The 27,959-nt window shown below is 35.7% G+C and overlaps 1 protein-coding gene and 1 pseudogene across 2 annotated transcripts in view; one reads left to right on the top strand and one right to left on the bottom strand.

Moving 5' to 3' along the window:
- Positions 1 to 19,850, top strand: part of LOC104658861 — a 43,328-nt pseudogene extending 23,478 nt beyond the window's left edge.
- GRID2 (glutamate ionotropic receptor delta type subunit 2) overlaps positions 1 to 27,959 on the bottom strand; it is a 1,566,068-nt gene that overhangs the window by 985,588 nt on the left and 552,521 nt on the right. The window lies entirely within an intron of this gene.

The following is a 27,959-nucleotide window of genomic DNA, read 5'->3' as shown; positions in this document are numbered from 1 at the left end:
CACAACTACCTAAGGATTTCTTATAGGCTACAAATCTAATTCCCGTTTATAAAGTTGATGCCAGCAGTTTATATATGAAATAATATATCTTTTTAAGTTTTGTGCCTTTAATTTAGCTTATCTTGCTTCATAGCACTTTAATTCCATCATATTGCTCAAAGATATATGTTTCCCTGGGACATTTTAAAACTGTAAAATCTCATGGAGAACTTCAGATAGATTCAAATGTTACATTTATTTCTTGAGTCTCAGATTTAGTCATAATCCTGTTAACAACGGGTAAGGAACAATGTTATTTTGTTTCCGAGTTGAGTGTGTGTGTGTGCGTGCGTGTGTGTGTGTGTGTGTGTGTTTACCTTGCTATAATCAATGCTCTATCCTAAGAGACTTGAAAACATTTAATCTTTTTTGATACCCAAAATATCATTTCTAATTCTATATTATCTCCTTTCCTGTTTTGTCTGCCAATGAAGGAAGAAGAGAAAGATGAAGTTTCTTTATTCCTTTACAGCATCAAGAACTCTCACAACACACATTATGAAATAAGAACCAAATTCTGAACATAACAACACCAAGTCATGTTTACCAAATTTGTAAATCAAACTGAGACACCTCATTAAAATGATTGAAAGCACCAAAGAGCAGCTCTTCAAGGATGCATCAAGAAACGCTAAAATTACACAAGCTCGCTTGAAAGACTCATAATTTCGCGGCCATAGCATTCTCAGACACACCAATTCATAAGCAGGACGCTGGCCAGATAAGCCATTGTGTTAATCAGTATAAAAGGAAAGAGTGAGCCTGTAATGTTTTATTTGTATTGTTGCTGGTAGTAACTATAGAACTCACATAAAGACTAGTCTAAGTGGCTTTAAATAAATCCATAGCATTTCAGAAAGGTGGTGACAGAGGTAATAGAGATCGGGGAGGAAAGAAAATGATCCTAAAATGATAAAGAAAATCGGGGCTAAAGTTCCCTCCTCACCTCCCAACAGAGATTGAGCAGGTGTTTCTTCCAGATTACAAAATACAGAGGAATGTTAATTTACCACCTTCACATAGACAATAACACTCTGATGCTTTATGTTTAATAGAATATGGGCTTCCATGTCATTTTCTCCATGTTAACATATTACATTAAAGTTATTTTTTCGAAGTTACATTTGATAATAGAAATGTACATGGAGACTTGTTCAGCCTTTTGGTTTCAAATTATAGCAGAATACAGAGGTAAAACATTTCAATTTAATATTCATTAGTCAAATGGATTACCAACATTCATCTTGATGTGTATTTATGTTTGGGATTGTTTGATTTGCTAAAAGCTAGGAATATTGTATACAGTGCAGAGAACTTGCATCCATATTGCAAAATCAGAATCAATTATCTCAAGTGTAGACTATTATAAAAAAGATGTTTCACACTTGCAAAAACACACATCACTCTCATCTGGTAAACAGTAACTACTAAAATATTTATAAATATCACATCATAATTCGTATGTCACACATGGTAGTGATAGTCAAATTTTATGTCTCCCAATTAAAAGCAATTATGTATTGTATAATGCATAGTCACCCATTTGTGTATCTAACAGAAAAATAAATGATTTTCTTAATATCTCCACAGGGATTACTTTCTCATCCTGCTGTGCAAATAATGTCAATATAATATTGAAGGAGGTAAAACACCATGGCTTTGTGAAGTTTGTTTGCATTTGTTTTCAATAATGTAATAGGACAAATTGTTTCTAGATGAGTTTATGTTCATAATTGCTGTTCTCATTTTTTTAAAAACATTATTTGAATTGAATGCTTGGTTACTGTGTAGCACTTAGATATCTCTCCTAGGAATAAAGCTTATAGTCAAGTGACATATATAAAAGAAGACATTTGCCATAAACACCTTGAACAAGACTTGAATTCGTGTCTCAAACATAAATCATACATTGTTTAACCACAACAACTAGATTGTTGTTAATTTATAGTCGAGCATGTATTTGCATGCAGTTAAATATGTGATGAGAATAAATAGATCCTAGTCCAAATCCAATTACTTTTTACCAAGTAAAACATGGAACGGTACAGTATAATAGTATATTAGTATGCCACACCCCTTCTCAAATGAACTTCTGATTATAAAAGAAGTGTTGAAATACCTTTGGCCATTTCTGAACAACAAAAACATTTTTTTCTTGGAATTTCATATTTTTAGTTTTATTTAGACAGAAATTCAGAATATAAAATGTTAACCACTGAATATTTCTTCAAGGTTACATTTGATGACTAAAAATGTACATGGACTTTTTTTTTTTTTTTTTTTTTTTACCTGAAGGGTATAAATACAGGCTATGTCAAGAGCAGAACCACACACTAAGTACATTTTTCCCCAATGTTCTTAAAGGTAGTATTGAAATGGACCCAATAGTTTCATAGAGAGCTGTTCTTGGGTAAACATAGAAATGGACCCTTCTGGTTTTAAAACTTGAAACTTACATTTGTTTTATTTGAGTTCCTTTCTCAGGAAAGGATCCCCAGGCCTCTTAAAAAGTATCAAAGAACTGAGACTCTGCAGATCATTGCATCCAGACAATGAAACACCAGGCCCCATGTTCATCAGGATTGTGTCGCTACCATTCAGAGTCCCTATTTTCTACATTGCTTCCCCACTATAGAAACTCCTAATTTAGTCGGTCAGGGAGATGGATTTGAGACTCAGCTACCATCTCCTCTACTGAAGCACCCGATTAAAGTCTTCTTCCTTGGCAATACTCATAGTCTCAGTCATTGGCCTTCTGTGCAGCCAGCAGCAGGACCTAGACTGAACCCTAGGTGTTTCGATAACCCTATGTCTTCCCTTGTAAAATTTCCTGAAGCAATCCTCCCTTGAAGATTTTCAATTTTCTTCTGAAGAAGATTTGTGCTATTTCAAAGATTCCTCTTCTGTTCCCTCACCTATTAGATTATTACATTATATTTCCTTTACTATGGGACTATATTGTAGTCTATGTGGTATATCAAAGATTAAACTAAGTCAACTAAGTGCATTTATATGGTCCATTTTAAATTAACATTTAACATTTTAAATTAACATTTGTGTGTGTGTGTGTGTGTGTGTATGTCTTTAATTATGTTTACTAGGCTAGGGCCATCTTTCTACGCAGCCTACATGCTCTAATATCTCCTACACCAAAATTCTTTTCTTTTACATTTCTGCCTCTTTACATTTTCCTAAAGTAGAAATGGACATAAATTTTTTTTTGTAAACTGGAATATATAATGATGCAAATATTTTCTCTGTTTTTTTTTTTTTGGTTATTACTTATGTATTAAATTATGTATTAACAGCTGCTATTGGCCATGTACCATCCCAGTGGTTCTCAAAATGTGGTCTAAGGATACTTAGTGTTCATCAAAGCTATTCAGCTTGTCATATGAGGTCAAAACTATTTTCTTAAAATACTAAGATGCCATTTGCCTTTTTCATTCTCATTCTTTCATGACTATACAGTAGAGTTTTGAACATTAGCTCTGGTGGCTAATGGAATGTGTGCTAGTACATTTCCTAATTTTAAAATTTTCTCAGCTTTAGTTTCCACTGTGCTAAAAATCAATATCTATAATCCACATACACCAGAATCCAGCAAACATTTTCTGTAAAGGACAAGATTGTAAAGAGTTTAGGCTTGACCAACCGTATGATCTCTGTCACTACTCAACTCTCTTGTTACAGTGAGAAAACAGCTATAGACGATACGAAAATAAATGGCAGTAACTCTGTTCCAAAAAAACGCTATTTACAAAAAGAAGACATTGGTTGTATTTGACTTGCAGGCTACAGTTTGCTGATCTCTAATATAAATGAAAGCTCTTTTGGTCCTCAATATTTTTTAAGAATATAGAGAGTCTCTGACACCAAGAACTTCGGAAACTACCATAGAAGTATTCCACAATCAAATTAAGCCTGTGATCTGCTGTCAAGGAGTTGTCTAGAGGGAAATTTGGACACAATATATTGGGATTCCTGTTATATGGACAAAGTGAAAGACAATACAAGATGTGAAGGGGAGTATATACACTCATTACCCTTTAAAATTTTTTTAAGGTTTATGTGTATGCATACATTTGTGTATGTAAATTTTAGGAAATTTAGGGAAGGTAATTGCCACAGGCTTTTATCCAATTATTCTCAAATGTTAGTGGCTTCAGAATAACCTGGGGGTAAGAACTGGCATGGGGGGTGGTCCCACTTTAAAAATTCTTCTTATGTCTGGCATTAGGCTACAGCCTATGAAATCTGCCTTGTCAACAGAACCTCATACAATTCTGATGCAGAAAGCAGTAGGTTAAAACTAATGTACAGTCTCACACATATGAGAAACACCATTTGAAGCATTATCTGTAGAATTTCCTGAGCCAGAACTACTGTACTAAATAGACAGATAGATAATATAAACAATTATAAACATTTTTATAATACTCTTACATGCCTCTCTACACTGCTAGCTACTTTTAGCTTATCTGACTTTATTCTTCAATCTCTTTATTCTCTTATGCAGCCTCCAAAAATAAATAGTGTATGCATAGAACGCTTAGATTATCTTCCTCCTTCCTACCTTTGTTTTGACACTTTGAGATACTTTCCCTACCCTCAACCTCATTTTCATTTGTTACCTTTTTTTAACCTCTTTTAGCTGCTTGCTGTATTTTTTTATTATTCTCAACCCTTGTTTTGTCTACTTACAGTAAAATTTACTTTCCATTGAGCACTGTCATATCGTATTAAAATTATGTGATTTTTTGACTTATTTAAAATAAGGTCTCAGAAAAGTAAAGCTGTTTCAGTCTTTGTTGTATTACAGAGTTTCTGATACTCTGTAGGTATTCACCGCATGCTAACTGAATTGAGGGAGCAGGGTCTCGTCATACATTTCCAAGGCAAAGTAACAGGGCAGTGTCACTTGATACATTACCAAGAGCTGTGTTTTATTAAATCTCATTGCCAGAACATTCTGTACATGTCTTTTCACATCTTCTCATCCTTTATCCTTCATGCCCATCACAAAGGCCACACAAACCTAAGTAAGTATTACAGGCCTCATTAAGATAAAAATGCAGTGTCCAGAAATCACACAAAGAAATATTATTACTTCCCAACCTACCTATAACCAAGTAGTTCTCTAAAGCCCTTTGTACATTTGAAATAATGTGTTTAGTTATGGAAAATCATTTGCTTAATGTGTCTCTTCTCTGATGCAGCATAAGCTGCTTGAGGGTATAAACTGTGTCTGTCTTATTCATTACCATATCCCTAGTAATGCAGTGCTTGGCTCATAAAAGACATTTGCATACTGCCTGATTAAATGACAAAAAATACCATTCTCTCGTTTCTCCATCTCATAAAAGGACTAATCTTTATCCCAAAATGTGGAGATCACCTATAGACAATATTCCACTGTTATAATGCCAAATGACAACAATAGATAAGGCTTAAATGAATACAAAATAAAATGAATATAGAAACATTTAAACTCTTTATGGTGAAAAATGGTTTTATTATCTTTTCCTGAGATATGAAATGAAATTCCTTAGACAAAAGAAAATATATGAAATAAAAATCAAAAGAAAACCTCCCATATTATTGAAGGAAATATTGATGATATTCATTGGAATGGCAATAGCTTTTGACACAGTACTAGCATTTGTTTCTTACATTGCAATATAAATATAAAGATTCAGGAGAAATCCTTTAAGTTGACACTGACAAGGAAAAAACATTCTCTTAACCAACTTTAAGTAGATATTACTCTATCATAACTGACATTTTCAAATCAATGCTGCTAAAAATATGAATTTGGGACCTGACTTATTTGACATTAATCTATCTGATTTCAACAGGTATCTGTAAAAACATCCTTTAAAAAAGCAGTTAGCTTTCTGTGTCATGATGGTTGCTCCTGCAGAAGTTAAAATGTGCTGGTTTTGGCTCAGGAGTGATCGTCACTCACAGGAAACTAACTGGAGGAAGATTCTAGGAGGCTCAGTGCTGTGCAAGAGCTTGTTGCCACAGCCACCAATAAGCTAACAGCGGAAACTGCCTAAAACTATTCTTTTTAACATCCAGTATTTTGAAAATAGTTCACCCTTTCACTATGCTGTTAATAAAAAGTCATAATACAATTTTGTTCTCAATTTATCTAATACCTTATGGTTGGTAGATAATGGCAGTCCTTTAGAATTGGTTATCCTTTTATTCTTCATCTGTAGCTGTTTATGTGGTGGTAAAAACTTGCTTGTTTTAGGTAGGGCATATATTGATTACTCTTTCGGTCTGAATAAGAATATTTTAAGTCATTGGCTACAGAGAATTAAAGAAAGATCATCAAGTGTTATTCCTGAGCTATAGGGCAACCAGACATAATTTGCTACATTGTTTATGAACATGATTGCCACTGTTATGATTGGATGAAAGAACAGATACTCATTCTTGACAGCCCTTGATGGGATTGATGGATGAAGTACATGTGTCAATACATCCCAGACGCTTGTATAACTTTAGACTCTACTGTTCTTTATCACAATCTGACTTGTATTAACCAATATTTATGGAAAACTACTTAAAGTCCATGTCAGATGCTTTTATTACAGACTTCCCCTGCTCCTCTGGAAGTATGTTGACAGTCTACACTGTGCCCTTGACTTAAACTGAATCCTCAAGAGCTGTGAAAAGTTATCCTGCATTGCTGTGGCTCCTGTTAGTGTTGTTCATGCTGTGTTGAATGACCTTTATGCTTCTGGCTTGCACTAACATATGCTTTAGGATATAAATATAACATCTACTGTATCTTTCAATACACCTTTTAAAGTCAGTTTATATTGACATTTCTCTATGACCTAATTAATGTTACTTTTTTTCTTATGGACAATATGAATACTGTAATTGATAAAAGTGAGTTCATTACTATATCTACTTGGATGCATAGAGAAAAAGTGCAGGCAAATAATAGGACTAAATAGATTTCATTTTTATTTTATATTATTATTTTTGTGATGGAGTCTCACTCTGTCGTCCAGGCTGGAGTACAGAGGGATGATCTCAACTCACTGCACCCTCCACCTCCTGGGTTCAAAACGTACTCCCGACCAGGTGTGGTGATTCATCCTTGTGATCCCAGCAATTTGGGAGGTCAAGGCGGGTAGATCACCTGAGGTCGGAACTTTGAGACCAGCCTGGCCAACATGTGAAACCCCATCTCTACTAAAATTACACAAATTAGCCAGGCGTGGTGGTGGGTGACTATAATCCCAGGTACTTGGGAGGCCGAGGCAGGAGAATCACTTGAACCCAGGAGGCGGAGATTGCGATGAGCCAAGATTGCGCCACTGCACTGCAGCCTGGGTGACAGAATGAAACTCTGTCTCAAAAAACAAAACAAAACAAAACAAAAACAACAAAAAAAGATTCTCCTGCCTCAGCCTCCCAAGCAGCTGGGATTACAAGCAGGTATCACCACATCCAGCTATTTTTTTTTTTTTTTTTTTTGTATTTTTAGTAAAGATGGTGTTTCATCTTGTTGGCTATGCTGGTCTCGAACTCCTGGCCTTAAGTGATCAGTCTGCCTCGGCCTCACAAAGTGCTGGGATTACAGATGTGAGCCACCATGCCCGGCCTCGTTTTTAATTACTAATCTTTCTTCCTTTTATTTTCTTAAATTTGTATTTGTATTCTCTAAATGCCTTACTTATTTTATCTATTTTTACATATAAAGCATATTAATAGAATAGGTAGCCAATATTATTACGTCTTTTTTTACACTAATCGTTGCTGAAACACTCTTTTATGCACTATATCATTAATCATCAGAGTCATGTTAAGATATAGGTAGCAGTTATGTTCTACTTATTTTCTTATTTTGGAGGGATTATTTATATAGATGCATAATGTATTTATTTATATAGCAAGATGGGGTCTTGCTCTGTCTCCCAGGCTAGAGTATAGTGGCATAATCTCAGCTCGCTGCATCCTCAACCTCCATGGCTTAAGTGATCCTCCTCTCTCAGCCTCTCGAGTAGCTAGGACTAACTAATGCATGTACCACCACCCGCAGCTAACTTTACTTTAATTTTTCATAGAGACAGTGTCCCCTTATGTTGTCCAGGCTGTTCACAAACTCCTGTGCTCAAATGATCCTCCTGCCCCAGCTTCCTGAAATGCTGGGATTACAGGCATGAGCCAGCATGCCTAGAATCATTTTATAGATAAGGAAAATAAGCTTTCTGCCAGTTAACTTGCTCAAAGTCATGCAGGTTTGAAAAAAATGAAATTGGCATTTGAATCCAGGTTTCTCTGACTACAGAGTAAAAGTGTTTAACTTGGCAGGGCGCGGTGGCTCATGCTTGTAATCCCAACACTTTGGGAGGCCGAGGCGGCGGATCACGAGGTCAGGAGATGGAGACCATCCTGGTTAACACCATGAAACCCTGTCTCTACTAAAAATACAAAAAAATTAGCCAGGCAAAGTGGTGGGTGCCTGTAGTCCCAGCTACTCGGGAGGCTGAGACAGGAGAATGGCATGAACCCGGGAGGCGGAGCTTGCAGTGAGCCAAGATGGCACCACTGTGCTCCAGCCTAGGCTACAGAGCTAGACTCTGTATCAAAAAAAAAAAAAAAAAAAAAAAAAAAAGGATTTAACTTTATACTACAGTTGGATCTCCAATCATTTAGCTCATGCTTTTGTTGAGTTGTCCGTTACCTTTTTAATCTCATTATCATTTGGCATCTCTCAGACCAGCCATTAGTAATTAGGGGAGCAACTCTTTGGTTTTCTGTGAAGCATACTCACTCATATTCTGAAAAGTCATTCACAATCCTGTGGCTCTTTGGTAAATTTTTATTGCTTTCTTTCACAGTGATATAAAAGAATAGATATAAAATGATGATATTCATTTTACATGGTCTATTTTTTGTTACATGGAATGCAAGTTAAATTTCAGAGTGGGAAAAAATCCTAGAATCTTCTTATATAGTAACAATTTAAAAATTGGCTCTCTCCTTCCCCTAGTCCCTTCTGCTTCTCAATATCCCAAGGTATATCAGTTTAAATGTCAGGCAATATGGCATTGAAACTACTGTCCTTTCAGTGGCACCAGAAGATAATGACAGCTTAATCATTCTATCTCCTCCTGAGAGACATAGGCAGGCTTGAATGGCTGTCTGAGAGAAGGGTTAGATGACTGTTCTATGATATGTTCTGTAACTACACAATGAATTACTGCAGTACCTAGATACTTAAATGAAATAACTTTGTTTTCTTCTTAAAGTGATGAAGACTACAGACCTAAGTAGAATAAGTATTTTTGCTTTCATTTAAATAAGAGTGTAATAAAATCATAAAATTAGAAAGAAAACAAGTAAAAACTAAAACTATGAAGAATCTCTTAGTAAACTCAACAGAACTTAGTTCCTGGTATCTGTCCATAGCAGTCTGTGCTGAGAACAGTTATTTAACTTCTGACTCTTTAAAAATATTTTTAGGCCGGGCTCGGTGGCTCAAGCCTGTAATCCCAGCACTTTGGGAGGCCGAGACGGGCGGATCACGAGGTCAGGAGATCGAGACCATCCTGGCTAACATGGTGAAACCCCGTCTCTACTAAAAAATACAAAAAAAAAAAAAAAAAAAAAAAAAAACTAGCCAGGCCAGGTGGCGGGCGCCTGTAGTCCCAGCTACTCGGGAGGCTGAGGCAGGAGAATGGCGTGAACTCGGGAGGCGGAGCTTGCAGTGAGCTGAGATCCGGCCACTGCACTCCAGCCCGGGAGCCAGAGCAAGACTCCGTCTCAAAAAAAAAAAATTTTAAATAAGAAATAAAAAATGTGTTTTGATAAAGTTGGGTTATTAGTACTAAAATAATAAGAATAATATACTTAAATAAGGAAATTATTCATAACAAAACAAAAAATATCTAGAAGACAGTGGATACCTTGGAACATAAAGCAAAGTGGTATCATAATGAATGATTAAGGTCATAATGATGTTGGTATGTTGGTATAGTTTATGCACCACAAAACATAGGCTTAGCTCAGTTCACTTTTTAGAGAACATAGAAATATTTTGAAGTAAGACATAAGGAGTATTTCAGAATTTAAAAAAAAAATGTAAATTCCAGTTGTCCTACTTACTGCATAATCTTGGAAAAATAATTTATTATTCTTAGCCTCAGTTCATTTTCTGTTCTTAAAGTAACTGGACACTATTTTGAGAATTATATTAGAAAATATGGAAGTGTTTATGAGTCCCAGGCTTGCTGTAGGTGTTTCCTCAGTGCTAGTTTCGTTTGCTCTCTCTCTCTCTCTTTTTTTTTAATTTTACTTTAAGCTCTGGAATACATATGCACCACCAGATTTGTTTCATAGGTATATATGTGCCATGGTGGTTTACTGTACCCATTAAGTCATCTAGGTTTTCAATCCCACATGTGTTAGATATTTCTACTAATGCTCTCCCTCCCCTTGTTCTCACCCCCAACAGGCCCTGGTGTGTGATGTTCCCCTCCTTATGTCCATGTGTTCTCATTGTTCAACTCCAACTTATGAGTGAGAATATGTAGTGTTTGGTTTTCTGTTCCTGTGTTAGTTTGCTGAGAATGATGGTTTCCAGTTTCATCCATGTCCCTGGAAAGGACATGAACTCATTCTTTCTTATGCCTGCATAATATTCCATGGTGTATATGTGCCACATTTTCTTTATCCAGTCTATCATTGATGGGCATTTGGGTTGGTTCCAAGTCTTTGCTATTGTGAATAGTGCTGCAATAAACATCTGTGTGCATGTGTCATTACAGTAGATGATTTATAATCCTTTAGGTATATACCCAGTAATGGGATGGCTGGGTCAAATGGTATTTCTGGTTCTAGATCCTTTAGGAATCACCACACTGTCTTCCACAATGGTTGAACTAATTTACACTCCCACCAACAGTGTAAAAGCATTGTTATTTCTCAATATCCTCCCCAGCATCTGTTGTTTCCTGACTTTTTAATGACTGCCATTCTAACTGGCATGAGATGGTATCTCATTGTGGTTTTGATTTGCATTTCTCTAATGACCAGTGATGATGACCTTTTTTGCAAATGTTTGCTGGCCCCATAAATGTCTTCTGACAAAAACAAGCAATGGGGGAAAGGATTCCCTATTTAATAAATGGTGCTGGGAAAACTGGCTAGCCATATGCAGAAAACAGAAACTAGATCCCTTCTTTACACCTTTTTCAAAAATTAACTCAAGATCGATTAAAGACTTAAATGTAAAACCTAAAACCATAAAAACCCTAGAAGAAAACCTAGACAATACCATTCAGGACATAGGCATGGGCAAAGACTTCATGACTAAAACACCAAAAGCAATCGCAACAAAAACCAAAATTGACAAACAGGATATACTTAAACTAAAGAGCTTCTGCATGGCAAAAGAAACTATCATCAGAGTGAACAGGCAACCTACAGGATGGGAGAAAATTTTTGCAGTCTATCCATCTGACAAAGGTCTAATATCCAGAATCTACAAGGAACTGAAACAAATTTACAAGAAAAAAAAAACAAACAACTCCATCAAAAAGTGGGTGAAGGATATGTACAGACACTTGTTTGCTTTCTTTAAGTTACTTATACCTGTTTCAACATGTACTAAAATAGAGCATAAAAAAAGGCTAGCAAATTTTTGAAACACAATGTTTCTTAATGTCGATTAACTCATTACCAAAATCACATAAGAGAAAAAGAAAAAACAATGTAAAACTTCATTAATTAAGAGTTAATTGGGGTGAGGAAGTTATCATCTGTAATTAGTTAAAAGTCAGAAATGTAGGGCATTTATAACCACATATGAATTTGTTTCCTTTAGGGCTATAAAGCACCATAAACCAATTATTAAACAATGCTACCAAATAATGATTCTGAAAAATCTACTTTAACGAAGAGATAAGAGACACATAATTAGGACACTATTCTATACAAGTGATCTAATAGACTGCTTAGACCAAGTTGTTTTCTTAAATAAGTTAAACAGTTTCATCTTAAGTCCCTACCTAACCCAAAAAACTATTAATTTACTAATTTTATCAAAGGTAATTTTTGTCTATCTCTCAAGTGCAAATCTATTCACAGATTTCTACAATAAAGTCATTATGAATTCTGCATAAATTTAACTCAATAAACTTTGGTTATCAGTGACTGGTAGAAGAATCAAAATGGATCTGGGAACTAAAATCAGTATATTCCTATTTTGATTTTAGTAACTCAAATGTAATCCACTTTGGTTTTATTTAGGAAACAATCCTTGACCAACATCACCAATTACTTGAGGAGTTGTAGGGGAATAGTTTCTCAGGCTTTTTAGTTGGAGATTTAAGTCAAGAAAGCCTAGCATGAAGTTCCTGAAACTGAATCTCGAACAGGAATTCTTACATATCTATTAATCTGGTAATTTGTGGAGATATATTTTGACATTCTCAACATTCAAAGTTAACTGTCAAAATTGGCTACTTAGTTATAGATTCACACCAAACAAATGACTTGCCACTGTATTACTGCAAGTTTAAAAAAGAAAGAAAACTGCCAGCAATATAACAAGCTCTATGTTAAATAATTTGAAACATAAAATAGCAAACTAGATTTATTTTAGTTAAAAGGAAAGTGCTTATATCCATCTCTTCATATATCATTCATTCATTAATTCATTTTTTTTATTCATTGAGCATTTACACTGCTTTGTACCCTCTTAAGGGCATCAGATGCGACAATTAAGTGTGGGTCACTTCCATGAAAGGGCTTCTCTGAAATATTGGTGTCTTGGCTGGAGAAAAAAAATCATATTTAAGATAATATGATTAAAAGCTATTTAGTATCTAAACAAAATCCAGTAGTGTGAAGATACTACCAGGATGGTAGAAGATCGGGTCTTGATGGGGCTGGGAAGTGTTAAACACATAAATGTTTATTTAACAAATAAAGACAGAAGGGACATGGTAACAAAAACTGACTTCTCCCTCCTTTTTTTTTTTTTTTCCATCTCAGGATCCCTTTACACTGCTAAAAAGTATTGATTTCTCTGAAGAGTTTTTATGTGGATTACACCTGTTGATATTCATTGTACCCAAAATTAATCTGATAATTTCAAATATATATGCTTATTCATTTAGTAATAAATTCATTAAACATTAATATAAATAACAAATATATTTTTTGGATAAATATAAATTGTTTTAAATAAAATAGAAGAGTTTAATTGCCTACCACTTGCAAATTCCTTGGTATTTGACTTAATAGAAGATAAGTGGATTCCTTTATCTGATTTTCTACTTAATTTATTAAGAAACATGCAAATTGAAATACAAGGAAGGCCCAGCTTTATACAGGAATGTAACTGGAGGGGAGAAGAGTATTTCAATGGCCTTCTCATATAATTTTGGATATTTTTGATGAAACATAAAAACTCCATCTTAGTTAGAATACGGAATCCAAAACATATCAATGAACTCTTCTCAAAGAACTCATAGTATCCCAAGGCCACACCATGAGAACACTTGGATATAAAGGAAATAACATTAGATCCATCAAACCAATTACCAATCTATAAAATCAGATTGCCTGTCTTTCTAATTTTTATATGAAAAACTCATGTTGTAATACTTGACATTTTATTTATTTATTTATTTATTGAGACGGATTCTTGCTCTGTTGCCCAGGCTGGAGTGCAGTAGCGCGATCTCGGCTCACTGCAAGCTCCGCTTCCTGGGTTCACGCCATTCTCCCGCCTCAGCCTCCGGAGTAGCTGGGACTACAGGCACCCGCCACCAGGCCCGGCTAATGTTTTTGTATTTTTAGTAGAGACGGGGTTTCACCATGTTAGCCAGGATGGTCTGGATCTCCCGACCTCGTGATCCACCCGCCTCAACCTCTCAAAGTGCTGGGATTACAGATGTAAGCCACTCTGCCCGGCCAATACTTGGCATTTTAAATCAACTAATTTGCAAATCAATATAAGGTTTTGTACAAAAGTACTAAATTAATTTACATACCTTGGTTATTTTATACAGATAATTATAAGTTGTGACATTCAAAGCTAGAATAATGTAATGCAAGTAGTCTAGTAAACTTAACTCCTATGATTCATGCATTTGACTAATATTTATGAAGAGCCTTCTAAGTCCTAGGTATTATTATGGATACTGGACATGCAGTATGCAACAAAACAGGCAAAAATAACTCCTTTTTGGAACTTACATTCCAATGGGAATAAAGGACCACAAATGAGATAATTAATTAAAAAATAAAACATGTTACACAGAAGTACTACAGGCAAACATAAAGCAGGAAGTAATATAGAAAATATGGTGTGTTAGGGATTGGTGGTTGGAACGTCATTAGATGGTGCACCCAGGAAAAGCCTCAATGAGAGAGGAAGATTAATGTAAAGAGCAAAAGAGTATTAGGAAGCAATCCATGAAGCTATCAGGGAAAAGAGTTTTCAAGGCAGAGGATAGCAAGTGCAAAGACCCTAAGTTGGATGCATACCTTATCTGTTTAAATAAAATGGACAAAGAGAAATAAGTAGGAATTAATTAAGAGAAGGTAGGAGGAAAGGAGGAGATAGAGCAAGGGCAGATTACACAGGATTTCTAGTTCTGAAAAATGACTTTGGCATTTACTCCGAATGAAACGGAAAACTACTGAGAATTTTGAGCAGAAGGGTGACAAGATGCCACTTGTGTTTTAACAGGATCACTCTGGCTGCTGTACTGAGTACTCACTGAAGGAGTGCCAAGTTGGAACACTCAGGATATTTTCAGCTACAAGTAGCAATATATCAAACCAAACATGGCTTAAGCAGTTAGGGCATTTAATATTTCTCCTAACATGGGCTCCAGAAAATGAATTAAGTAGTTCCCCAATGTTGGTAAGAACCTGAAGGTTGTTTCCTATTTTGCTGATGGCACAATGTCCAGCTGTCTATTGAGCATTCCTTCAGGCCTGCATAAGGGCTGCCTTGGCTCCTTGCATTACATGCTATTTTGACAACATGGCTTCTGTTGAGGGTGGAGGTGGTTCTCTTTTATATGGGAATAATATGCAACCTAGCCTACTAAAATATCTACCTTTAAATACCCACATGTGAATGGGAACAGTGTGACCAAGACTGGTTTTAGCCTTTCTTGTGTGATGTCACATAGCAAATAATGACAGGGGTTTGAGATGTTGCAGACTGCAGAAACCTGGAGGTGTTCTGTTCATGGGACTTGGCCATGTTAAGACTCACTTCGCTGTCATGACAACTGAAGAGATCAATGTCTCAGCATATTTGCAACCCACCTCAGAGCCATAGCACACCTGACAAGCAGCTGTGGCTTAGACAGGGCTACTGCATATGTTCATGTAAACTTCATACTTGGCTAAGAGTTTTAGTAGGGGCTGAAGCTCAATCTGTATTCTTCTCAACAGTCTGTGGGCCCCAATGGAAGACGGATTTTTTTCTGTTCATCATCCATGAGTTCATAGGATGATTTTTTATTGTAATTTGCAAAAAAGTGCTTTTTAGACTAGTTGTACCCTGGTTTACTACTGATTTTTCATCCCTGGGCATAATTCCTGAACTAAATCAGAAGAAGAGGTGGGTGATTGTTTGAGAAGTATCTAAGTGTCTGTCATCGAAATATTTCTTAAATGGGCAGATCTATGTTAATCCTTTTTTTTTTTTTTTTTTTTTTTGAGACGGAGTTTCGCTCTGTCGCCCAGGCTGGAGTGCAGTGGCCGGATCTCAGCTCACTGCAAGCTCCGCCTCCCGGGTCCACGCCATTCTCCTGCCTCAGCCTCCCGAGTAGCTGGGACTACAGGCGCCGCCATCTCGCCCGGCTAATTTTTTGTATTTTTTAAGTGGAGACGGGGTTTCACTGTGTTAGCCAGGATGGTCTCGACCTCCTGACCTTGTGATCCGCCTGCCTCGGCCTCCCAAAGTGCTGGGATTACAGGCTTGAGCCACCGCGCCCGGCCAGTTAATCCTTTTTTAAAAAAAAATTTATGTATTTATTTTTAATTATATATTAAGTTCTGGGATACATGTTAATACCTTTTTATTAAGAAGTTTGTGGATATTAAAAATAAATTGTGGATTATAAACTTTCATATATTTATCTGTTTATCATGTCATTATTGCTATAGCATCAATGTGTTTAATAATTTTTCTAACAAGTAACCTATTTTGATATTTTATTAATTACTAAGGAGCACAGCATGGATTTTCCTAAAAAACAAAATTGAAGGTAAGTTTAACGTTTATAGAGGCAATTTAAAGTTAATTTCTTAGTCAATCCAAATTCTTAACATTAATTTATACTGTAGTTTATGAGTAGATATATCAGCAATTAAATTAAACTAAAAGAGTAACCTTGTTACATATAAATGCAAGGGGAATGGCCTGATAAGGTACAAAGGCAGAGAGCTTTGAGGTGGGTCTGATAATTAAAATTTTCTTTAGTTTTTGTATGTTTATTGCGGCACTATTCACAATAGCAAAGACTTGGAATCAACCCAAATGTCCATCAGTGACAGACTGGATTAAGAAAATGTGGCACATATACACCATGGAATACTATGCAGCCATAAAAAAGGATGAGTTTGCGTCCTTTGTAGGGACATGGATGCAGCTGGAAACCATCATTCTCAGCAAACTATTGCAAGAACAGAAAACCAAACACCGCATGTTCTCACTCATAGGTGGGACCTGAACAATGAAATCACTTGGACTCGGGAAGGGGAACATCACACACCAGGGCCTATCATGGGGAGGGGGGAGGGGGGAGGGATTGCATTGGGAGTTATACCTGATGTAAATGATGAATTGATGGGTGCTGACGAGTTGATGGGTGCAGCACACCAACATGGCACAAGTATACATATGTAACAAACCTACACGTTATGCACATGTACCCTAGAACTTGAAGTATAATAATAATAATAATAAAAGATCAATTCATGGCTTCCAACTCTTACTAAATTTTGACATAAATAAGTTTATCTTCAGAAACATATGTTAATAATGAATTTATTCTTTTGAGAATATAAAACCCTAGCCATGAATCTAGCACCCAAGACATAAGTATTTTCTTAGCAAAAAAGGGTGTCACAGGTACCAGGGAATAGCTGGAAAAAAAAAAAAAAAAAAAAAAAAAAAAAAAAAAAAAAAATGCTAGAAACAAACAAACAAAACAAATGGGGAAAAAAATCATAGCTACTACACAGCACAGACTTAAACATTTGGAGATGATAAAGAAAATCATGTATTTTTCAAATATACAAGTAATGATAAATTTTAATAACCTCCACCAAATAGAACCTAAAGGTATCTTACAGATTCTATTTAAAAAGGAAGAGAACCTCAGCCTAAGCAGGCAAAAATGCCTTTTTCTACATCTTTCTTAGCCTATAGGTCAACTCCTAACATTTCTGTTCACCTGGCCTAACCTTCATTATCTAGCTCATACATTTCAGAGATATTTCACTTTATCCTATCTCCCATGAATTACCAGTCAGATTGAAAATCCCTTTGTATTAGATACTGCCCACAATATTAGTTATTAGGCAACCCCATAGACACCATCCCTGTTCTTACTACCACCAGTCCCTATTCTCAATTTCATTATCAACACTGGAAGGAATTACTGATAGGATAGAGAGTATTCTGGAGTCATCACAAAAAGTACGACCTGTCAGGCACAGGGGTGGACAATACACACTCCTAGGAAAATAGTCACATCCTTCTTATATTTTGAGGCCATTTTCCTATCCATGGAAAGATAAATAAACAAAAGGGCTTGAAGGAATTTCAGAGCTTATCAGATTAGTACCTCTTTACCAAACAACTAATTTATATTATTCTTATTACTGACACACTAAAATTAATCATAATTTAAGGAAGATGTAAGATGTTTTTTATTGTACAGTGATCTAGATATATTTTTATCTAGAACTTTTGAGTGACTGCTTCTAATAAATGTAAGTGGCCGGGCGCGGTGGCTCAAGCATGTAATCCCAGCACTTTGGGAGGCCGAGATGGGCGGATCACAAGGTCAGGAGATCGACACCATCCTGGCTAACACGGTGAAACCCCATCTCTACTAAAAAATACAAAAAACTAGCCGGGTGACGTGGCAGGCGCCTGTAGTCCCAGCTACTCAGGAGGCTGAGGCAGGAGAATGGGGTGAACCCGGGAGGCGGAGCTTGCAGTGAGCTGAGATCCGGCCACCGCACTCCAGGCTGGGCGACAGAGCGAGACTCCGTCTCTAATAAATATAAGTACTATTTAGGTGACAAGAAGATGGATTGGAATTCTCTAGTCAAAGAGACCTGTGTTGCCATCCAGTTTCCAACCTTTCTGTCTGTGTGACTATGGACAGCCTAATTTGCTTCCCTGAGTCAGTTCCTCTCATGTCACCTATTACGGATTCAATAAATTATTAATGTTTAATAATTTATTGGCAAACATTCTGCCATGAAATGTTCATAGTTCATAATTTTAATCCTCGTATGAATTGGCAATAGACAACTTCTCTCTCTCTCTCATATATATATTTATATACACACACACACACATACACACACGACTCATAAAGGGCAAAGGGCAAGCAATTCAGCCCACTCCAAGATACTTTTGTACATAATTACCTTCTCCAATATTGCCCTTCACATAGACTCTGAATTACTGAAACTATTCCATCCTATACCTACACTTTGTACTTTTCATGTATTAAAATTTCCCTGCTTGGTTCACTTTTTTGTGGCAGGGCTATGGCAGGACTGCTGTGGTCTTTGTCCCTCTGGTCTCTCTGAGCTACCCAGTGGCATCCTCGTTGCTGCAGTGACACCTGACCTCACCACGACGACAGAGCAGATGACCCTTTCTGACACTCTCAAAGGCCAGGATAGCTGGGTAACCAGATCACTACTACCCTGGACATTATACAGTTCTCCTCTTGAGACAAAACCATTATCATGTGGATGTTGAGCAGGGACGAAACCAACTATGGCATCCCACAGCATGCCCTGAAGGGTCATTCCCACCTTGTCTATGACAAAATAATCTCTTCAGATGGCCACTTTTTCCTCTCAGGCTCCTGAGATGGAAACCTGTGCTTCTGGGAGCTCACACAGGGCACCACTATGAGATGATCTGTAGGCCATACCAAGGACGTGTTGAGTGTGGCCTTCTCCATTGACAACCAGAAGACTGTCTCTGGATTCTGAGATAAAACCATCATGTCATGGTTATAACCCTGAGTATATACAAATACATTGTCCAGGTGGAGAGCCACTCAGAGTGGGTGTCTTATGTCCACTTTTCACCTAACAGCAACACTATCATCTCTGTAGCTAGGACAAGTTGGTCAAGGTATGGAATCTGGCTAACTGCAAGCTGAAGATGAACCACGTTGGCCACACGGGCCATCTGAACACTGTGACTGTCTCTCCAGATGAATCCCTCTGTGCTTCTGGAGGCAATGCTGACCATAACATGCCATGGGATCTCAACACAGGCAAGCACCATGATATGCTATATGGTGAGAAAATCGTCAATGTCCTGTGCTTGAGCCCCAACTGCTACTGGTTCTGACCTACCACAGGCCTTGGCATCAAGATCTGGGACTTAGAAGGCAAGATCATCATAGAAATGAAGTAAGAAGTTATCAGAATCTGCCGCAAGGTGGAGCCTCCCCATTGCACCTCTCTGGTCTGCTGATGGCTAGACAGCTGGATACATAAACAATCTGTTGCAAGTGTGGCAGGTGACCATCAGCACCTGCTAGACATTTATGGGAGAATTTTAGGTTGTTTTAAACTGACTTTTTGATTTTTTAAAAAATAATCTTCCTACTTCAATAATTATTAACTTCCCCGCAGTGAAACATAAAGAGATGGGGAGAAAGTATTTAAGTGGCTGTTCATATTATGAAACACAGTTTTGCTTCAGTTGCAGGACTGCTTAGCTTGAGGACAAGTTACATGGAAATGGAAAAAGGAATCACTGCCTTTTGTTCTTGCTATGTGTGTTTTCTTATGATTGAGAGAACATTACTTGAAAGAGCTTTTATGGTGCCTTATTGAGGGGGTGGGCTATATGCAGGAAGATTCCAACATAATTTGTAAGTTTATCACAGTAGAATTATCTGGTTTCTTGTATTACATTAATGAATATGGAAGTGAATGCCTGTAGAGTTAAAGATATTATTTTAATATTCTGTTTATATAACTCCAGGGAATTAATTTAAATCAAGCTCAATTACCTAGTAACATGGTCAAATTTAAATCTTAAACACTTTTGAGAAACTTAAAAAACACAAGCAGCTACAAAAATACTGTAACAAATTCTTACATAGAATCCATGATTATCAATAGAAACATTTCATCATTTTAATTTTATTTATAAAATACATTAAGCATGACAGATAAGGTTGTCAACCATTTTGTTCTCTCTTCTAATCCCATTCCCTCATTGCCAGAGGCATTGACCATCGTAATTTTGGTGTGCTTCTTAATGTTGCATTTTGCTCCACATATTTTTGTATTGGAATTACTTACAAGAAGCACTCATTACTTTTGAAATAAACAATATTTTATGAAATAGCTGTCTTAAATTATGTTGAATTAAGCCAGTTAAACACATCAATTCAAAATATCTACCTTTGGAGTATACCTAAATTTCAAATAGGCTATATATACAGTTAATTAAATTTACTCTATCAATTTCTTTATCACTATATTAAGTAAAAATCACATACTTTCTGCATCCTTCCATGTGTAAGTTGTTTATAATTAACTGTTTTATCTTAAGTATATATATTAGAGAAGTTGATTAGAGTATTGCTTCTAGGTTATTTTGTTAACTTGAAAATCAGATTAGATTTTTAGACATCTGATATTATATTGATACAAGAGAATAGGAATTTTGTACAATTTAAAATAAGATTATTAATTATAATTTTAATAGATATTGATTTCAGTAGAAATTGAACCTGAAATTAATAGAATGTTGAAGATATTTGTATATACATCACTGTTGCCTGAAACATTGACCATAGTACAAAGAATGAATTCTAAATAGAACCAAATAAGTTTATCTGCTGAAATGAGACTGCAGAAGACATTACGCCACCCGCCACTTCCATGGTATTTATAGGATTCTGACATTCTCTAAGCAAAACACTTTCTATAAAGTTCATTGCAGCCAAGACTATTCACTTCTAGTAAGTACCATAAGCAAACCAGAGGTTGCATAGTGCTGTTTTCTTTCTTTGCCTTCATTTGCTGCTAACAGTGTTTTGAGTCATTTGGACTCTGGTAGAGTTAACTCTGCCTGTTTGATATTTTGAGAAATTTTAGGTTTCTGCTATCTTAACTGATTCTCTGACTTTCAGCTTAAATCTGCAAGGCATTAGAGTGTCCTTTAGGATCCCTAAGATCTACTCACACCGAGTTCATAGCATTGCACTGATTCTTTTGCCTACATATTAACTCTTAGTTTCTAGACTTTCAACATATTCCAAATAAGTATGTGTGTCATAAAAGAAGCATTACATTCAAAGTTAGAAGGGAAGGGTTCTTGTCATAGCCTGCTCCCCAAAAGTCAATAAAACTTATACAACTCATTAATTTGCATGTCTCAGGGCTGTGGGCAGAACCAAATGAGAATTGAATGTGAAAGTCTTTTAATATGCAAAGCAGAGTATCTTATGCTGTCATTTGTCAGTTCTAGATTGTTTCAAGACAAGCAATGTCTTTCAAAAATGAGATTGTAAATGGTACTATGCAATTGGTAGTTAACTCATCAAAATTCTATTCATCTGAAAAATATCTGATGCTTAGTAAAAGAAAGCACATTGTAATTCTCACTATTATTCATATATTATCAAAACAAGACAGACTTTATCATTTCTCTTCATTATAGAGTACTAATAATTTATAAGCTTATTGCAATTAAAAACTGCTTAATACCAAAGATTGCTTAACTGCAAATAAGATATAAAAAGAAAAATAATAAATATTGTAAGCATCTGAGCAAAAAATATATCTCTAATTTGCTTTTGTCATCTATGTTATCATAGTAATATCCTTTCCTTCAGTTAGTAGTCAAATATTTCCACAAAATAGTCCTATTATCATTTTTCAAATTTATTTTGTGGTTTTTTTTTTGAATAGTAAGAATACCATTAATTAAACTGACTCCAAATGTTAAGTATTTTACATGTTTTAGTTTATCCCCATCTTACAGGAAAATAAATAGAGATATCAAGAAGTTTAGTAATTAACCCAAGGTCACATAGTTACTGAGTGAGGCTGTTGGGGTTTTATCCTGCCAATCTGATTCTAATATTCCTTTTTAAACCCTGTTCACTCTTCATGCCGCCCCTATGCATGTGCCCTTTATTTCAGTCCAGTGGTTCTCAGTACTGGCTGCACATTAGAATCACTCAGAAGCTTAAAAACTTCTGATACAAGGACCCCTCTCTCAGCAATTGGGGTTGAATTTGTCTGTGGGGAAGGTTTATGGTTATGTCAGAGCATAAGTTTTAAAACCTCCCATGGGTGATTGTGATGTATAAACAGCACTGAGAATCTCAGATTTGTGCAAAATTATCCATTTTCCAGATAATTCTCTGAATGATAGTATGCTTTCCTGTTGCCATAACATTTGCTCCTGCTCATGCTCACTGCTGGGAGTAAAGTTGCCTAGTTTATAAAACAAGGACTTTGGTGTAGGATAGAAATAAACAGTTCTGATTCAGTGCCCATTACTAACGTATCACAGCATTCAGGTATATATAGTGAGAATGAAGCTCTTGCAACATAATCTTCCTCATAAATATTTAAAAATGAGAAAAACATATGCTACAGAATTATTGTGAAGGGTATATCAAGCATATAAATTACAGATACAATTATATAATTTGGGCTTCAAGACATTATTCATGTAGAAAACATGCTTCAAATATGTATTGCAAAAGGGTAGTTGTCCATAGACAGAAATTCATTGAATATATTCATATGTGTCTGATATAACCTTCATGTTTGCCTCACACACCCAGAAGAGACATAAGTATGAAAGAGCACTCCCAGACGGGCTGTTTTGGGTGAGGTAAGAGATTTCAATGGTATAGCAACTCATCAAGTTAATATAAGAAAGGTTCCTCTGACTTCCTCATATATTTGCCACTTGCCCATTTACTTAAAAGTAAATTGAACAGTTAATAAGTTTGTGAGCAAGATCATTTCCAGGTAATACACCAAATCAGACTGTTAACTGTCCATTAGTAGAGGCAAAATAGCTCTTATTAAGTTGGGCCTTCGTTTGTAGTGTCTTTTCTCATTCTACCTCCACCTGTCAAAATTCTCCATCATTATCTTTCAACAACCATCTCAAATGCCATTTTTCTTTTTTTAATGTTTTCTGAATATGAAGATAATAGCTAATTACACTTCCAGTCTCTCCTGTATGGGTGAAGTTGAATACAAAATAAAAGAAGGAATCTGTATCATTCATTCATTCATTCATTCAAATGTAATTTATTGAGAACTAACTATACACTGGGCAAGAGGTTATGATTTTTAAAATACTGTTATTCTGCTTATCAGTTTATAGATAAGTGGGAATAACAGACATAAAGTTCACAGTTGAAGTTTAGTGTGACATGTGAGATAACAGAAACAGTTGTGGATATAGTGATAACATAAAAAAAGAACATGATTATCAATATCTCATGTGTAGATGTGTCAGAAAAGGTTTCGCACAGATAAATATGATTGAGATCAGTTTTGCAGCATCTTTTGGATAGCATAGTTTTTAGTGACAAACATAACATTGGCCTGACTCTACCACTTATAATTCTGTAAACTTGGACATAAAATAAAACTTCCCTGTAACTGTTTCTGCACTAAATTGCCATAGAACCTAGATTAAATAATATGTGTAAAAAATTTGGCAAGGCTGGGTACAATGGCTCACACCTATAATCTCAACACTTTGGGAGGCCAAGGGAGAGGATCACTTGGGCCAAGGAGTTTGAGACTAGCATGGGTAATATAGTGAGACACGATCTCTTTCTAAAAAAAAAACAAAAAATAAATTTAAAAAAAAAACTGGCAAATATCTAACATAAGGTAAGCCATCAACAAATCACAGTAGTTTTGATACAAATCAATTAAACATTATTATAATGGCATTCCAGATAAAATATAAGATTTGAAAAAATAAGGAAGCATAAAAAACAATCTCAAGGAATTGTCAGCAATTCTCTCAAAATTGAGCATTAGATATTTATGGGGAGAGATGGCCTTATGGGAGATATGGCTGGACAGGTAGGTTAAGACTAGAACTTAAAAGTTTTGGTAAGGTCATCCTATGGATAAAGTAATGTCATCTAGGATAAGTATAAACTTTATCCTGAAGGCAGTAGGAGTAAGGTGTGTTGAGAGAATGGCATTAAAAGCTTTGTAGAGAGGAATAATATGATTGAATTATAATTTTTAAACCCACAGCAATGTAGCAGGGATAAAATGCAGTGAAAAACTAAATGAATTAAGCCAAATAAGAAAAACAAATATATAATTGCTGATATTTAAAGTTAAAGAAAATTTTAAGGGTAAATATGAAGAAGGAAACATACTACATTGAATTTAAAAAGACAGACTGAACATGACTTAGTGGCCAACTGGATGTGAATGTAGCAGTGTAGGGTTAACGGTGACTCCTGGGTCCCTGAATTGTGTAACCAGTGAAGATCATTGAGTGGATTTTGAAGATAGTAGATGAATTTCTAAGGTACATGAAGGGCAGCTAGGTAGTTATATACAAAGTGAACCTTAGAAGAGAAAGAAGAATTGCAGGTATATGTACACTATATCCTTGTTTTAAAATTTATCAGCTTTTATTTATTATAAATTTATTTCTCCTCAATTTTCAATACAACAGAGCTTTATAAGTTGTTAATGAGTTTCATCTTTTACTAAATCCACAAAAACTCTTTCATAAACTAGTATTATTAGAATTCCTATTTTCCAGAAGAGTTATGTAAACTTTAAATATAAGTTATTTTATCAAACAGTAAATGATAAAAATAGAATTTGAATCTAGGTCACATGAATCAAATGCCAGAACTCTTTTAGTAGCAAATATTTATGCATCATTTCTTAGAAAATACCTAAGATATTTGTAATTTTTGTGATTTTAGCATATTTAACCTTCATATGTAAACACTCGTCCTTTCTCCCTATGGAAGTCTTTATCAAACTCTGACATTTATTTTGCCTGGCTATATAACAGACAATCAGTATACATAAACCTGAAAACAAGGAAACATGCATTAATGTATGAGCAATAATAAGGTTTTAATTTGAATACATTTGAAGACAAATCAGTCAAAATACACTAGGCATAAATGGGTTAAGGTCTATCTTTAGTAAAATGTACTTTAAAAAATAATATTGCTCTTTCAGTTTGTGTGGGGGATTTTTGTTCATTTGTTTGTTTGGTTGGTTGTGCTTTTTTCTTTTCTTTTTTTTTTTTTTTTGAGACGGGGTCTTGCACTGTCACCCTGGCTGGAGTACAGCGGTATGATCATGGCTCACTGCAGTATGAACCTCCTGGGCTCAGGAGATCTTTCCACCTCAGCCTCCTAAGTAGCTGAGACTACAGGTACACACCACACTGCCGAGTTAGTTTTTATTTTATTTTGTTTTTTTTGTAGAGATGAGGTATCATCATGTTGCCCAGGCTGGTACTGAACTCCTTTGTTCAAGCAAGCCCCCTGCCTCTGCCTCTCAAAATATTGGGATTACAGGCATGAGCCACTACATCCAGATCCAATCTTTAAATATAATAAGATTATAACATTTCAGAAATCAATATGTATTAGTACAACATTTTATAACATTCAAAGATGGAAACCTAAAGTAAATTTCCTATACCTGCCTTTATTTAAATTAATAGAAAAATCAATGTGTGGCATGATCTTTTCAAAGGTAGAAACTTATATTTTTAACTAGCTGATACCAAGACTTGTCATTTGTCTTTCTGATGTTTAAAGTAGCTACCTTCTAGATTTCAGCAAACCATTTTATTAATTTTTAAATTGGTGACTCATAAACCAAATATTGACTTTGTATACACCCATACATGCCTACACATGCTCATACACATACTAAGCAAAATAATGTGCACTTACGTAACACAGTTATCTTTAATGCTTAGGACATATCTTGTGCACATAAAATGTCAAAGATAAAGTTTACATCATATTAATAATAATATAATGGAGAAATATAGTAATATTTATTTGAGATTTTTAAAAATTCCTGGGCACAAAAGGAATGATAAGAATGTATTTCTATCTTGTAAGACATTCTGATTTGTTCAAAGAGTCAATAAATAAGTATATTGTGCCAATTATGAATATATTGATTATCACATCCAAATCCACCCCCCATTGCCTGCTCTACAATAATGGAGATGGATTTGATAAATATTTCTTCCTTGTAACCTTGCACATTTTGAGCTCTGTGAGTACATGACATTGGAGGGACACTAGAGGAAGAAAGGTTTATCTTTCTGGTCCTAGTGTGCTCCTCTCAGCATGCGGCTTCTTTAATACCTGGCTCCTATAGCACATGGTGGCTAGAAGCACCCACTCTGTCTAATGGCTTTTCAGTGAGTTCTGAAGCTCAGCACTTTCTGTGGATGGCGTCTTCCACACCCCTTACGTGGCTTTGCATTAACTTTCAATGTGCAGTCTCCTTGTGGATAGCATTTTCCATTCCTCTCTGAGATGGCATAGCAGTGGAGTGTTGCCAGTGAGGCACCTCTACGTAGATGGCACCCCTTAGATGACTTTGAAGAGGAGTACTGCTGGTGAGGATCCTCCCTATGGCTGATTTTTTTTGGAATCCCAGAGGAAAACATTTCGAACAAGTCCTGCTGTCCCAGCACCTCAACAATTTGTCCACCAGCCAGTGAGCCACAGGCATGTCCTCGCAAATAAAGTTTGGATATCAGCCTTTCTGAGGCTAAGGAGGTTTTTTGGGGGGCCTCTCAGCTTCAGAGGCAATGGTTTCTCCTTATAATTACTATTGTTATATTATTTAGAGTCATCTTTAGTTATTAATAGCTAATCTTCCATTATATAAATACTGTATTATATCTACTGATTCTTTATATTAAACTTTCTATCATCAAATTACTGTGTGGGTTCTATCTGTTTGTGAGCCTAAGGATCAAGTAGCAATCTAAGGATCAAGTAGCAATAATACAAGACATGAATACAAAATGTGCCCACCCCATGGCATAAAAGAAATAGCAAGTGCTGTAACCGAAAATGAAAGTATCAGTAAAATGCTTCATGGACTTTGGGTTACATCTCTAAGGATAGAGGACTTTTTTTTTTCAGATAGAGAAGAACAGGGAAAACTTTCTGTGAATGGCTTAACAAAGGAATTCTCCTTACATTGTTAGGGAATCAATGAGTAGGAACAGAGAACTGGCAGGGCAAATGTAGAAGATTAATTAGGCTAGAAATATATGGTAAGATCAATTACAAGGGATCTTTCAATTTGATGTTAAGGATTTTGCACATATTATATAGATACTGGTAAGCTAAACAGATTTTCACCTAAAATATGTTTCCTTTAGAAACTCAGTTTTATATTAGGTACTCTATCTGTGGACACTGACGTACAATATGCTTCTGCTTGCTTCTAAAATGAAATCATATGCTTACATCTTAAAAAGTGTGTGTGAATGTGTGTGTGTGTGTGTGTGTGTGTGTGTGTGTGTGTGTGTGTACTGAAGTTACATGAAGAATTCTGATAAATCTGCACGGATATAAATATGTATTCAAAAGCAAAACAGCTGAAATAATTTGTCAGTG

Source organism: Rhinopithecus roxellana, chromosome 2, assembly GCF_007565055.1.
Source record: "Rhinopithecus roxellana isolate Shanxi Qingling chromosome 2, ASM756505v1, whole genome shotgun sequence".
Classification (NCBI taxonomy): Eukaryota; Metazoa; Chordata; class Mammalia; order Primates; family Cercopithecidae; genus Rhinopithecus; species Rhinopithecus roxellana.
The sequence above is the reverse complement of the archived record's forward strand: the minus strand, read 5'-3'. Positions and strand labels throughout refer to the sequence as shown.